Genomic DNA, 16,194 nt, shown 5'->3' with positions numbered 1-16,194 from the left:
ATAAGATAAAAGAAGGATGGGGCATGTCAAAGTGACACAGTTGCCAATCTCCCAATGGCCAAACATGGAACAATTTGAGCACTGAAAGAAATAACAATAATATCAGATTATAACACAAAGAATAAGTACTCATGAGCCTCTAATAATAAGATAAAAGAGTAAATGAATAACTAACTAAATAAATGAAAAGAGACAACTCTTTCTTATGGAAAATTCCAATTAATAAATACAGAAGGAATGCAGGAAATAGAAGACCCACCATTAGAAAATCTCAGAATAATTTCTGCATGCAAGAACTCCCCTTATCTGCCTAAAGACGGATCCTCCAAAAGGAACTCAAATGTCATAAATCCCTTCCCGGGAGTTTCACCAACCAGGGAAGTTTGATTCATCACAAACTAGGAGGCTAAAAGTTGACACCACATCCAGACAAATTTGTCACAAACTATCATACCTCCCATCTATTCTTCTAAGGGCCCTTTCATCTTTCCAAAAAATCATTTACTCTCTCTTAAGTTGCCTACATCTCTCCTCATTTCCCCTATTAAGATGGTATATAAGCTCTCAAATTTTATTTATTTGGGTATTCATATTTTTCCTGTGTGCCTCTCCTCATATAATATTCCAAAGTAATAAATTTTAATATCTTTTCTTTGTTAATCTGCCTGTTGTCAATTTATTTCATAGACACAGCTATCAAACCTAGGAAGAGAAAGGGAAAGTCTTTCCTCTCCTACACTGCACACCCCTATTAAAAGACAAAGATTTTCAGAATGGCTCTTAATAAGACCCAATCTGAGCTGTTTACAAGAAATACACCATAAATGTAAGGACACAGATAGCTTCAAAGTAAGTATGGAAAAGGAAGTACCATGAAAACATTAACCAAACACTGACGTGGCTATAATAATTTCAAACAAAATAGATTTTAAGACAAAAAGTATTAAAGAAAGTGAAATTTCCTAATGGTTAAAGGGTCAACTCAACAGGAAGAAATAACAATCCTGAATTTGTAAGTACCTAATAAAATGGCTTCAAAATACTCGGTATCAAAAGTTGACGGACCCAAGAGGAGAAATTGACAAATTCTTAATCAGAGTTGGAAGTTTCAACACACCTCTGTCAGTAAGTAATAGAACAATCAAATAAAAATCAATAAGATTATAATGAATTTAAACATTATTTACCAACCCCATCTAATAAGTGTTTAGAACACTACACCCAACATTCTTTTAAACAAACTTAAGTGTATGCGGAACATTTACAAAAGAAAAGGAAGAGAAGAAGGAGGAGGAGAAAAAAGAAAGGAAGAGGGAAGCGAGGGCGGTAGGGAGGGAGGGAAAAGAAGAAAAAGAGCACAGAAGTCATATTATTAAAAATATTAACTTTATCACTGACAAAACTAGATTGTAGAACATAGCTTGACCTGTGGCCAAAATCAAGCTTCTAAATAATTTGTCCCCACAGAGTACATGGGCAATGGTGTGCTGTCTCCTTTAAGAAAAAGAGCTGCCTCAACAAGCTTATGGTAGGAAGTAGTAAAGAAGATTGGATACTGTGGACAGGCTGTTCCAAAGTGAAAAAAGAAGAATCTATGCCATGTATGTACAGACCAAACCCTTTTCCTAATTTCAAATTGTTCAGTGAAGTATGGACCCTACTTCCCAAAGCCTACAAACAGAAGTTCCTATTTTAGGGTAACAGATAAAAACTCATGGAAAACAAGAAGATGTTTACTAATAACTACAAGGAAGAGTTGACAATATCTCACTTCAAGCATCAGCATTTTTCAGCTCCTCCACAATTCAAAGAGGTAATCATTAGAGCTAAGAGAAGTTCTGTTAAAACCTTGCAATGCTGTAGTATGTTTGCTGGGTTAAGAAGCACAAACACCAAAACTCCCTTAAGCAGTAAATCTAAAAGAGGATTCCACCAACTCAGGAGCAGAGCAAACAGGTGGAGTGTGATCTACAAATCTTTTGTTGATACCTCAACAAAAAACTTTGAGCCCGTTAAAAATCTTTCCCCTCTCAAAGGAAGTTAAGTATTTATATTCAAAATAAACCATAAAAAGGAGGCATAGAGCAGATTTATGAAAATGTTTTCACATAAAATAATAAATTTAAAGAAATGTTACCTTGCTCTCCTTCAGTAAGATACAAAAGACATGTTGTCCATGAGACAGGAGCAGAAAAACATGTATAGGAATAAAACATTTATTAAAAAGGGTACAAATAGCAGTTAAACTTACATTCTAGGCATAAGGTACTTTTATAGTGATTTATGAACTCAGTTCTCTCAACAGCTCCATGAAATAGATACTACTCCTCCCAGTTTTGCAGATGTAGAAAGTGAAGAACAGACGATTTAGGTAACTTGTCCAAGACTATACAAAAGTGAGTTCACAGAACTAGGATTCAAACCCAGAGATTCTGGCTCCAGAAGCCAAACACCTAACACCAGAGCACTTGGATATGGTTCCCAATTTGGCTACTGCGAACAGTGCTGCTATGACGCTGGTGTCCAAGAATCTGCCTGTGTCCATTTTTCAGTTCTTTTGGGTACATACTTAGGAGTGTAATTGTTGGGTCACATGGGAATTCTGTGTTTAACTTTCTGAGGAACTGCTCTTTTCCTTTCTTTAAGAGCCACCCTTTTCCATTCCTTCCTCTTCAGGCACTAATCCAATGATCCCAGTAGAAAATATAGAAGATTTTGGATTTCCAAGAAACTAAAACATACAGAGCAAAATTAAAACCCTCTTTAGAGTTAGATTAGAACTGAAACGCCATAAAATTAAGGAAGTACTAATACTCTCTCACTTTTGTTCAGTGTTTACTAAATACCAAACATTGCTCTACTTACTTTCACTTATTTATGTATGTAATCTTCACAATAGTACTACAAGGTACGTATTACAATTATCCTCATTTCACAGTTAAGGAATCAAAGCAACACAGAAGATAAATAATTTGCCAAAGAATACACAGCTAGTAAACGGGAAGATTTGAATCAAAGCAGGTTTATATCCCAGGTCTAAGTATCAATATATACCCACCATGTTTTATGATTCAAGTAAAATGTAAATATTATTGAATTTCTGGAATTTGGCAGGCAAGAATTCCTCTTATTATTATAAATTGGGTTTACTTAATTTCCTCAAAGTATTATTTCAAATTTGAATTGTAATCTTACCTTTTTATTAATAGTTTATTTTTACATGCTTTTGACCTGTAAGTCACAGTCTCAAGAAAATGTATTCTTCTGCTCTGTTATAGAACAGAAGAATATATTTACAAAATAAATATTTTTTAAAATCAAACTATTCTACATTTTCCTAAGTGGAGGGAAGGTTCATGGTTGTAACACTAATTTCGGCTCTTATTGAATTCAAGCTAAACAAGGTAGAGATGATCACTCATTGTTTTTAGTATGAGAAATATTGTTTTCTGACTTTTCTCAGAATTTTTACTTGCTTTTTAGCAAACAAACTATTGAATGAATAATTGATGACCAAACTTCTTGTGATTTAGAATCCATTTTTCAATAGACAAAAGTTTCAGTGAGTATATTGTTAAAGGTGTTTTCCAGCCAAATCACTCTCAGACCCACAAGGATATGCTCAGCTTTTTTCTGGTGGGGGGGGGTGTTGGGGGGAGAGGGGGTATTTCATTATTTTCTTTTTTATTTTGCGACTGAGATTATTGAGAAATCCCAACAAATTCCCAATTTGTAGAAAAGTAGATAAGTTAGATGGAGATTCTCTTAGATGGAAATTGTTTGGATATGAAAAATTGCTGACAGTTATCATGGAATAATCATCCCCAGAAAGATGGATCCGAGAATACCATCTAGTGTTTTCCAGGCAAAGCCATTTTTGAAAACAAGCCCAACTGTTCTTATCTAAAGACAGCTTCCTAAAGAATTTGTGTTTAATCTCACATTGTTTATTGTTTCAGAAAATGAGTTGCATTTTTATCAAAGTAGAGTTAAGAAATGAGCATTCATTCAATATCTACTTGTGAATAAAAAGTATCTATTTCAAAACAAAACAAAGATTTGCAGAAAGCAGAACTAAACGAAAACACTGTAGTTTGACTCAGAATGTCTAGATTTGTTCCTGTTTAGCTCTATTTCTGTCAGACAGAATATTTAAATGAATCTCAAATATTGTATAGGTCTCTGGGAAACAAAGGATGCATTTGATCACAGAGATCGTATGTTGTTTTATTCTTAATTAATTTAATCTTTTGTTAAGAATTGTATCCCCCTTTTCAGGAAGGGGATGAGATTTTACTTGCAATTAACTGCTATAATATTCTGAAATAATCTTATAGCTTCTCTCTGAATAATTGGTTATTCACATGAAGAATTCTTCCAACCCACATCCCACTGTTTGCTGCTGAAGAGTACTGTGGTCACGTGGAGACGTGAAATTATCTCCTTTAATGGCTATAGGAATGACAGCATAGCCCACAACTGAAGGGAGTTGTGTCAAATCCTCCCTCAAACATCATGTAAATTTTCAATTATTAATAAATGTTATACATTCTTCACATTCTTCTTTTTGACATTTAATTTATGTCAAAAAATCTTTGGTAATCTTGAACAGAAATTTTGTTTCTGTTTGCTTCACGCGCTGAGTTTCATTTCCACTAAAGTTCCATTAACAGGAGGCAAACCGCTGAATGGCTTTGGAAGTAGCTTTGTGAAAGCTAACTTTTCAACTGAGAGAAATCTCCCTGGGGATATCACAAAGACACAGAAACTTAAATTTTTTCTCAGCACATCTCCAGATTTTTAACGTGTCTGAATTTAATGCACTAGGAACAAGCATATGGTGTCTTAACTAAAATCTCCTCTTGTATCTAAAAAAAATCTACCTCAAAAATACTAGCTATTGATATGTTTATATATAAGGAGAAAAAAACTAAAATAATAAACAAAAACACAATCATAGCACAATCTGCAAAAGCAGAAGGCTATTGCTCCTTTACGGCAAATCACATCTAATGGATATTTCTGAGCATGTATTTTTTTTCATCATCGTTTGCCTCTGCAGATCAAATTCTACCATCATACAGGGTGCATTCAAATGAAATATAATATTTCTGAACTTATCTTCACCAGCTAATGCTTTATCCAAATGCTGTAGGATTAATGTTACCATCCATTTGTAAAAATGGATCACTCAGGGAAAAGTTACTTTAAATCATCTCATAATCTAAAATTTCAGTAACAATAATTATGAATGGTCAGTAATAATAACTCTTCCTGGAAATGATGTTAAGACTTTTTCTCTACCCAGTCAACTCACTATATCAATTTTGTATAAATTAAACATTCTCTGAAAGTTCCTATAATACAGGTTTAAAAAGTGTTAAATTTCAAAAGTTTTCTTTTCATTGCAGCTAGACTTTAAGTGAATTACCAAAATGGGGTATTATTTGGGCACAGATATAAATCAGCACACATAAATAACATATTTAATTTGCTATGCCATTTAATGTTAGAGAAATCAAATTTAGCCTTTGAGGAAAAAAAAACTTGCTATTATTTTTAATTCATCCATTTTTTTTGCTGCAGAAATTTACTTAAAGTTTCTGCTTTTGGACATATATTAATTGAATTCCAGCTACACAGTATGTACTATGTCAGATACTTTTAAATGATGGAAAATGTGACAATATAAATATATTCCCCTTCTCAAGTAACTCAACAATCTTTTGAGGGTGACTATATAACCACATACAACATAAGACAGATTTGACTTACTATATTATAAGAACCACATAAACTTTTGATGCAAGATACCAGACTGGGCAAATATGAGCTCCTCTCCTCCATTTTCACTTTAAATTAAAATAGTGGTATATTCATACAATGGAATACTACACAGAAGTAAAAAAGAAAACTATTGATATATACAACAGCAGAGGTGAGTCTTATAGGCATTGTGCTGATTAAAAGGAGCCATTTACAAAAAATTATGTAACTTATGATTCCATTTATACAAAGTTCAAGAAGAGATGAAACTGGTCTATAGTGGTAGAAGTCAGAAATGTGGCTAGAACACTTCAAATGTGAAAAGGTATTTTAATTAATTTAAATTTCATTAGCCACATGTGACTAGCAGCTACTGTATTGAACAGTACAGGGAGAGAAGATAAATCTGAGGATATCTAGAATATACAGAGAAAAGATAAAAATATAAGATATATGAGAGAAACAAGACTCATGAAGGATGTAGTCAGTATTTTCAGCATTTATCTAATGGGAGTTAGATAAAGTAAAAGGGAAGAAATGAATAAAAGAAAGCAAAGCATAAAATTAACCAGAGTAGACAAAAAGACACTGGTCATCAGACAAAAAGGGTCCAACACTTTAATAAAAGTGATTAATAAAAACGGGTTCATATCCTTATCCGTTTTTTTTTTTTTTTAATTTTCAGAGCGCCAACACTACACAAAAGTGCCTAAAGCTACCAAAAAGAGAAATCAGATTAACTACAATGGAATGAAAATAAGACCATTATCATACTTCTCTGCTGTAACACTTGCTCTCAGACTACAAAGCAGCAATGAATTTAATACAACTGAGGGAAAATAAAGAACTAAGCAAAAACCTGACTTTGAGTTCCAAATTCTATATACCCAGACACATTATAAAGCAATGATGGTGCACAATAAAGAAATTTCCAGACAAAAAAGAATTCAAAGTTTACCTCCCATGAAGTCCTTTTGAAACAATAGTTCAAGATATATTTCAACAGACTTTTCAAGCAAATCGAAAGAAAGAGGGTAAGCAGCTAGTCTGCAAACTATTTCATTATCATGTCTGGAGGACACTCTTGAGGGTGAAAGAAGGCAGGTGATCTGGTCCAATTGTATTGTAGACATGTAAATAAGAGACTTTTCTGGTAAACAAGCTAATAGTTATTATTAGGAAGAGAATCCTTATCTCAGGAATGCTTTGAGTGAGAGGTTCCTATTTAAAATTGCTTATGAACATAGAATCCATGGATTTACAAGGCATGGCTACCTCGAAAATATGAACATACCCACATTCATATGCAAAGAATGCATTACTGTTGACTTATCTTTAATTTCACTGGATTTCTCCTGAGCTGTGTCAAGTCCACTGGTGAGCCTGTCAGGGGCAGTTTTCATATCTGTTATCAAAGTTTCATTTCTAGCATTTTCATGTGTCTCTTCCTTATTGTTTGTATTTATCTGCTAAAATATCCCATATGTCTTTTCATTAGAACCTTTAACATATTAACCAGTTATTTTCAATTCCCTGTCTAATAATTCCAACATCCGGGGTATCTCTGAGTCTTTCTAGAATTAACTTTGTCTCTTGACAGTGAGGGGTTTTTCCCCTTGATTTTGTGTGTGTGTGTGTGTGTGTGTGTGTGTGTGTGTGTGTGTCTTCTACTTTTTTATTGATTTCCAGATACAGTGTGCAGAATGGTGGAGATGGGTGTAAGCAGTATTTATGCCTGGGGATGAGCACATATTTTCTTCTGTTAGACCGTTATTGTGGGAGGTTGAGTAAATCTACTCAGGAATTGAGCTCAGTTTGGATTTTGTTATTGCAATGGTTCACTACTCTCTTTAAATTTCTGTTTGTTCTTAGGTTGGAAGTGGCTTGCTGGTGGGTTTTCCTCAATGTTTCTGTTCCACTTTAAGTTTAAGGGCTTTCCTGTGCACCTGCATCTCAGAGAGGATATCTCGACACTTCTCCCCCAGGAACAGTCTGCTGTTTCTGTTTCTCAGAGCTTGAGGTATTGTGGTTGTGAGCTGGGGATGGGGTTCTCTGTTGTCCTGATTCAGCATCAGTTTAAGCGGCCCTTGTGTCCTGAGTCTTAAAGTTTATGTTTTCTCAGTGACCTTGCCCCGAACTCAATGACAGGAAAACTCTAATGGTCTAGGCTCTTCTGAGAACAGTTTTCTGTCCCTACCCTATAGATAAAGGTTTTTTGTTTGTTTTTAATGTTACCCTTCTCCCACCTGCCATGGAGACATCTCCTCCTTGTACTGGGGCAACTGCTATTACCCCTAATATCTTATGACCTTTTTTTCTTAGGTGAGAGGAGACCAGGAGAGGCTCCATGCCTTTCCCACAGTGTTGGCTGCACCTCTTCTCCAGGGCTGTGCCTTTCCAATGACTAAACTATCTACTACCTTCCCTGACAACAACGGTTTTTATCAGTACACAGTGAGAAGGTCTGTGGAGAAAAGCCAACAAGGGAGCATCTGTGGCTTCCAGGGCCTCGACTCCTACTACTCATCCTTTGGAAATTCATCAAAAAATCATAGCTGAACTCTTCTTTCCCACTTGGATGGTAGTCCTGTCCTCTGCCCGTGCTCTCACACAGGTGAACGCATGCTCATTTCCCACCCCTGCTCAGGGGCACCTGACTTTCCTCAGATTCCAAGCTACTTGATTTTCCTGCAACGTAAGTCCTCTATTGGGTCAGAGAAAAGTTATGATTTTTTAGACTCATATGGCTTTTTCTTGCCATAGGCTAGAGGTGCACACTTTTAAAATTTTTACCTCTTAGGCAGAATTCAATGTCCTGGAATTTTTTTAGGGTGGATCATCCGCTTTAATTCTAGGTCTAAGTTTCCTGATACGTCCATACAAGAAACTATACAGGTGTGTTCTTTACTATTCAGTCATTTAGGGCCCATGCCTGACCATACAGCGGAGCCTTTGATCAAAGCACAACGGTCTACGAATATCCCAACACTCCCCTGAGCCTAACCCTCCATTGTTAAATAGATGCACCGCTAACCTTGTGCAAATTTGCACTTACCTTCCTCATCAACGTTTTACAAAACAGCAACGTGCCCTTCAGTGTGAATCCTCAGTCTAGAAACTCCTTTCAATGGACCAGGAAAACACCTTTTCCCCAGCTAGAAGAGAGAATCATAAGATTCAGACCACATAGTGTGCTTGTAGGGCTTTATTTTTGGCTCTACATTCAGTGAAGCAACTGCTCACATAAGCTTTCTAGTCTTTCTGAACCTCAGCCCCCCTTAGCATTCTTCTAATGTATACCATTTCCGCTTTGTGAGCGAGCTTTGCTGTGCTGTACTCTCCCGATTTGAATGTCTTTTTGATATTGCTCAAGGCATTATCTGTATTTGTATTCTCAAAATTTTCTGACGCTCCTCAGTAGTAGGAATGATTCAGCCAGTACTCAGTAGCAATCTCACTCTCCTCTCTTAAATGGTATATAACGTACAACTCAGTTTTTGAGCCATACCATAAGAGAACTTCACTGAATACCATTGTTCAATTTCTGAAAATCCCTTCAATCTGCATATGCACTAGTTACAGACACTTCAAATATTATCTGAGAAGATAGATCATAAGTACCTAGTAAAAATGTCTGTTCCACCACCCTTGATATATCTGTAGCACTTGTTTCTGCTAAAGCCGCACTCCAATTCAGATTTCTTCCTGGTGAATTTATAGATTGGGCCAATAGGATTGATGTATAAATATGATTCCAGTAAAACCCAAATAGTCCGGCTAGTTTCTAAGCTTCTTGTCTGTTATCAGCGAATGAGAATGCTAATCATTTATTTCCCACAGTAGTAGGACTATCTCTGGTTGCTCCAGTTCACGTAATTCTTAGGAATTTCACAGGTTGGGCTGGACCTTAAGTTTTAGCTGGTTTATCAGCCAACCCCTGTTTTTCATCTGGGTGACTCTGATCTTTAATTCATTCTGATCTTCTTTCTATAGATAGGTGATTATTATGAGATCATCACACAGACTGCTTTTTAACTCCAAGCCCCTCACAAGAATATGGCAATATGCTAGCAAATTTAAGAATTCTTGTCTCAGTGCAATGGATGAATACTGATTGACATTCCACGAGAGTATATATTGTGACTGGCTAGATTCCCAAATTGGAATGGCCATAATGGCATACCATCACCCTTGATCTGCACTTCCTTTATGGTCTTTACAATATCAGTTACAACTGAAGCAATCAAAAACACAACCTCACTTAATCCTTGGTACTCCAGGAACCATTTGTTTCATGCGCTGGCCAGACAAGACTTTTTTAAAAGGGGGTTAAGGGGGCTCAAAACTCCCATTTTGACCATTTCCTTAATCGGAACAACAATCTCTTGTTGCCTTCGTGGGATTCTGTATTTACTCTATACCACCAAAGAGGTCTTCAGCCACATTTTCCAGCTGAAATTTTACCCCTAACCTGATTTCTTATGCCTTTTGGAGCCTTATCTCTCTCCCCGCCATAGGGGTTCCTAGATAGTTATCTCCCATGTCTAGTGACCCTAAGAAGTTTGTGCATCACCACTAGGCCACTTCATCCAAACCATTGCAAAATGCTTAAGATTCTTTATGTGACATTGCTTGGGATGTTTCAGTTTTAAGAACCTTTTTTTTTTAAATTCTTAGAAATTTACCTTTTTTCTCTCTCTCTCTCAAAAACTCTTATCATCTAGATATTTGGACTTACTCTATTTTCCATATTTCTCAGCTGTTCTATCACATTTGTTTCCTTCTAGAAAAATAAGTACATCTATACTATCTTACAATTGAATTCACTCTTCAGCTATATCCATTTCTTATTCAATCCATGTATTAGTCTCTTATTTCAACTATTAACTTTTTCATACCTAGTATTTCTACTTGATTATTTTTTCATCACATCTTGTTCTTGTTCCATATTGAAATATCTTCCCCTGTTCCTGTTTGCACATTTATTATGTTTATTTCAAATTCTGACTCATTAATTTTAATACTTTTGCTAATATGTTGACCAATTTATAGTTTTTAATTTTAAAATGTTATATTCCTAGAGTTTTTTTAAAGAAAGTATATCATTATTCTGGCTTTTATTATTATTATTATTAAATTTGGCTTATCCCTGAAGGTTACCTGTTAATACGAATTGAGGAAGGGCAGCAGAAAGAGCCTTGATCAGTACTCTGAGGTCTAGTGTAGATGAAGAGGTGAGTCATTACCATAAGCCAGAATTAATCACTCTCATTTGGTTTCACCACACCAAGCAGCTTTTCAGGTCAATGCTCTACCTTCAAACACCAAAGAAAAGGTAGTCTCCCTAGATTGTCATTCATCAGCTCTGGAAGTTTGGAGAGAAATGGCTGAAAGAGATAAATTCAAAGCTGGTCAGTTCTCATAGGTTTTCCAACTCTTCACCCTATCAGGTTTTGCCCTGCCTTGATTTTATCCCTGAGAACACTTCCAGCAGGGGTGTGGGCCGATTGAGGTCGTGGCTTTCAGAGGTTTGGATGACCATTGTCTAATTCTGCAACAAGAAGGAAGGCAAGGTGGGGAGGGCCACAAGGACACCATTTAAACTGCCCTTTCCTGATTTATGCCTTAGCAGCTAAGCCAAAAGCCCTTTGCTGCAGTCTACAGTCATCTACCTGCCTTGCCACACTCCAATTCTAAGTAGCCATCTTTTTTTTCTAGGTATTTCTCACACTTTTATGAATCCATATTGCATTTCCCTCTATAGTTTCCCTAGAGTTTATCTGCAGGAGAGAGGCAGCCATTTGTGCTAATTTTCAGTCTTGGCATAAATTGGAAACTTTCTCCTACAAGCGGGTTAATGAACAGGAAACAGAAGACGTCACTGTAATAGATTCAAAGCAGAGTACAGAATAGTCTTCTGAGATGTATAATATCAGAATTCTGGAAGGAATCTCAAGCATCTTCTAATTTTACATTGACTGCCCTGATGGAATACATTTAAGCTGTTATTTCATTTAACAATATGCTCTCAAGTGAATAGTCTAGCTAGTTTAAAGTGTTGAAAAAATTGAAAGTTTTGTAGTTTAAATTAATTTAAAATTTGATTTAATACTTGACTTAAAATGATAAATTAATTCTAATAATTAATGAAAAAATTTTATTTAAATACAAGTAAACTTAAAACTAGATATAGATTGCAATGTTCTAAGAAAGATAACTGAATTCCTATTTTGAGCTGGGAAATCTATTTGAGGAAACCTGTCTCTAACTCTTCATATATATTGAAAATTTGTGTTATAGTTGCTTGAATCCACTATGCCAACAAAATATCTGACTTTCCCAGCTAGTCACTTATACCTCCCTGGAAATTTCTCAGAAGAGAAAGTTAATAGTGAGGTGATGGAGGAAATGTTGTCATGCATTCATAGATGGGGAATAGTTTCCCCTCTCTCAAGTCATACTATACCTACAGCAGATTTTGAAGTTATACCTATTTTAATCATTTTACAATATTGAGTTGCCTGAGTCAGAAAGGTCAAAGGAATTCCCAAGTAAGGCCCTCTATTCCCAATGATAACCATTTTACTCCTACCCTAAATTCCCAAATATTTAAGGCACAGAGCCAGTGGCATAACTGTACATATTTAACATCCATCCAGACTGGATCATTTTTTTTTTATATATAAATATAAATTTACTTATTTTTAGCTGCATTGGGTCTTCGCTGCTGCGCGCAGGCTTTCTCTAGTTTCGGCGAGCAGGGGCTGCTCTTCGTTGTGGTGCCCGCGGGCTTCTCATTGTGGTGGCTTCTCTTGTTGCAGGGCACAGGCTCAGTAGTTGTGACGTGCGGGCTTAGTTGCTCCATGGCATGTGGGATCTTCCTGGACCAGGGCTCGAACCCATGTCCCCTGCATTGGCAGGTGGATTCTTCACCACTGCGCCACAGGGAAGCCCCAGACTGGATCATTCTTAACAGACTCTTCTTCTGTAAAACACAAGTAATGGCAGTAATATCAGGAAATGAAACTATACAGGAAATGTTAATAACATTGCACATTTCAAAAGTGATAAAGACATTGTTTCAATCATCTCCTCTTTTTATTTTTTCGAATGTTTCTTTGTTGAAGTCCTTTGGGTCAATGTCATTTAGTGTTTTTATAGGAATCCAACTTCAAATTCCTTTATGAGAGTCAAAATAATTATGAATCAGTTGCTGGCTCTCATAAATAATACAAAAAATCCCTTAGTTGTTTTTCAAGTAGTTTTTCTCTTCCTATTCTATTTCTTCATCTATATTTGTATTAGCGCTGGTAAAGGAGCCTAATGTATTTATGATTGAGTGTATGTCTTTATTAGAAATTATGAAAATAGGATAATACATTCAGTATCTGTTCACTCAGAGAAAGCCTAAAGTGGAAGAGATAAAGAATGCCATTAGCCAAGTAGAAACTGTCTTAAAGATATAATACCCAAGGGAATGATGATGGCAGCATAATATGAAACTCTAATTCTTTAGTGACCTGATCAGGTGATAGGGCTTGAGTTCATAGTGGTATGCATCACGATTAAATAATGCAAATTACAGAAGAAAAAACAGAGAGTGACATCAGAAAATTGCTGAAATTATTTCTGTTTAAACATCTTTTTCAGAGAGATGTAATTTATCATGAAGTGAATGGAATAATATTTGACAGTAAGAAGAACTGCTGGGAATAGATTAGGTTAAATTGCTGTGTTACAGTAGTTCACTTTCTTGAATTGGCTACAAGTTTCTTTGCTAAATTCAAGCCATGTGCCATTTCCTATACCGCTTAGCCTGTAAAATTTAGGTTTTGACTAAAAATGCAATAATGAAAAGAAATTTTTAAAATTGGCATTACTTTATGTGGTAAAATTATTTCTAGAAATTAATATATTATACATTCAAATTGGCTGTATTTATTCTAGTTGAACCTAATATTCTATTATTGTGCTATTTGCAGAGAAAGTAAAGGTTCAATGTGAATGTAAACATAAAGAAATCCTATAAAGGTCTGTCTGGCTTTGGTGATCCATTATTAAACAGGAACATCTCTGGGGCTACTGGCCTTGAACAATCAATCACCATAGAGCCGCTCCACAACCACTGAATAGCCATTAATTATGAATCATTATATCTATACTATAGCTTGACCACCTTCTAGGTTGCCTCTTCACCAGGTGACTTGACTTCGCCAATGAATGACAGTAGAGGTGGCATGAGTCACTTCCAGGCAGAATGTGCAAGAAGCTACGCATGTTTTTTCTCCCTCTCTGGTCCCTCTGCCACAAGAGCAGCACCAACCCATAAGAAGCTGCTCATCCGCCTGGATTCTGGACTCAAGATATTGAAGATATTCAGTGCCGGCCGATCTTTAATAGACATTTAGTATGAGCAAGAAATCTTTGTTGACCTATTTCCAGTGTGCAGTTACTGCAGCATAACTAAGCCTTAGATGAATAATCAAATGTATACTTCAAAGACTAGAAAAAAAATACATCAAAAGGTTGGCAGTAACCATGTCCGATATTTTGAAGAGGTAGGATCGTGAGGAATCTTTTCACTTTTTGTATTTCTGCATTTAACCAACAATATCTATTTAAATATTGGAATCAAAATAGCCCTTTGGAAATACTATGAAGTCACATACCTTTAATATATTCATACCTTGATGTTCTAATTCCAGCCCATTATGGGCATCTAGAAATCTATTGTGAGAAACAATACATCTATTCTTCCTATACAGACAGAATGAATTACATACTTTCAACCCTCAAAACTCTGGAAGTATAGACCTAACTACTGGTGTCAGAGTGGCCAAAAAAAAAAAAAAAAGAATGCCACAAACCCTAAGCCCTTAATTCCAATTCTGTGTGCCACAAATATTCTCATAGTCTGAATCAAGATGGTTGGTGGTTGGTAAGAGGTATTATGCTAGTAATTCCTTCTGTAAAATAAGTTATTTGCTGGCACTTAAACTTTACCAACCGAGTTTTAAGGGGGTATCTTACTCCAGAGTACCATCTGAACTAACAGGACGAGCCCCATAGCAGTTGCAGCCAGGAAACATGTTCCTGGCTCAGTCCACTGATCTCCCCAACTGCATTTCTATTCCTTAAAACTGCTTTGTTCTTCAGCCCCTAGAAATAGAAGCCTGCTTCTCACTGGTCCAGTTCTCTCAAGATCACAACACCAGAAACAGCCTAACTGGCTTTGATTCTTTTACTCCTAAGTTTAACATATTTTTGGGGGGTTTTGAATTACTTTGTTTTTACTAGTAAAGGTTAGAAATTCAAAAACAAAAGGACAAAAAGCATTTAATGAATTTTATAAGGATTAATGAATACCATGTCTCAAATAAGTGATATATATCTAAATGTTTAACACTTTTCCATTTTGCTAATTTCTCTCTTTATTGGAGTGAGATCATCAATCATAACACTATTCTTTATGAAACCTATCAATACCCAGACGTTCTTCCCAAGAAAAACTGATTTAAGCAAAGATTTTAATATGGTTGTTTATTAAAACATTATTTGCTAACTTTAACAATTAAAAGTAAAATGAACAGACTAAATTGCTATTTCCAAAGTAAAAATGTTGCAATAATTAAAAATTATGTTCTTAAAAGTAGTTTTAAGAAAATAATGCTCATGATATAATGTTAAATGAAAAATTATATTTGCAAATTACATAAAAATTTGCATATTTTTCTCTTATTAATCTTTTTTCAGCTTAGTCTCCAAGGCCCAGTGGCAGATCTTAGGAGGGTAAAGGAAAACTAGTTTTTCCTTCTCTACACTACCTGTATTGATACCTAAGTGATCACACCAGTTCCATGGCTTTCAGTACAATTTATATTTTATGATGACACTTATATTTGTATATTTCTAAACTTGGCTCTCCTTTGAGACATAGACACATATATCAAACTATTTTATATCTATATTTGAATATTTAGTAAACATAACAATCCTGATCCTCATCCTCACTTAAGCAGTTTTCCTCATCTTAAGAGGTAGCAGTCTGTATTAGTTTCCTATTGCTGCTGTATCAAAATAATCATAAACTTAGTGGCTTAAAACAATACGAGCTTGTTATCTTATAGTTCTAGAATGGGTTTCACTGGGCTAAAGTCAAGGTGTCAACAGAGCTACATCCTTTCTAGAAGAAAGTGAAACTGTTCCCTTGCCTTTTCCAGCTTCTAGAAGCCTCCTACATGCCTTGTCTCTTGGCCTCTTCCTCCATACTCAAAGTCAGCATCATGGCAGCTTCAAATATCTCTTTGACCCTGACCCTCTTCCATCTTTTATGGACCCTTGTGATTGCATCAGGGCCACCTAGGTAATCCAGGATGATATCTCCATCTCAAGATCCTTAACTTAATCACATGTTAAAGGCTCTTTTGC

Source organism: Eschrichtius robustus, chromosome 21, assembly GCF_028021215.1.
Source record: "Eschrichtius robustus isolate mEscRob2 chromosome 21, mEscRob2.pri, whole genome shotgun sequence".
NCBI classification, from domain to species: Eukaryota; Metazoa; Chordata; class Mammalia; order Artiodactyla; family Eschrichtiidae; genus Eschrichtius; species Eschrichtius robustus.
Note: the sequence above shows the minus strand (reverse complement) of the source record.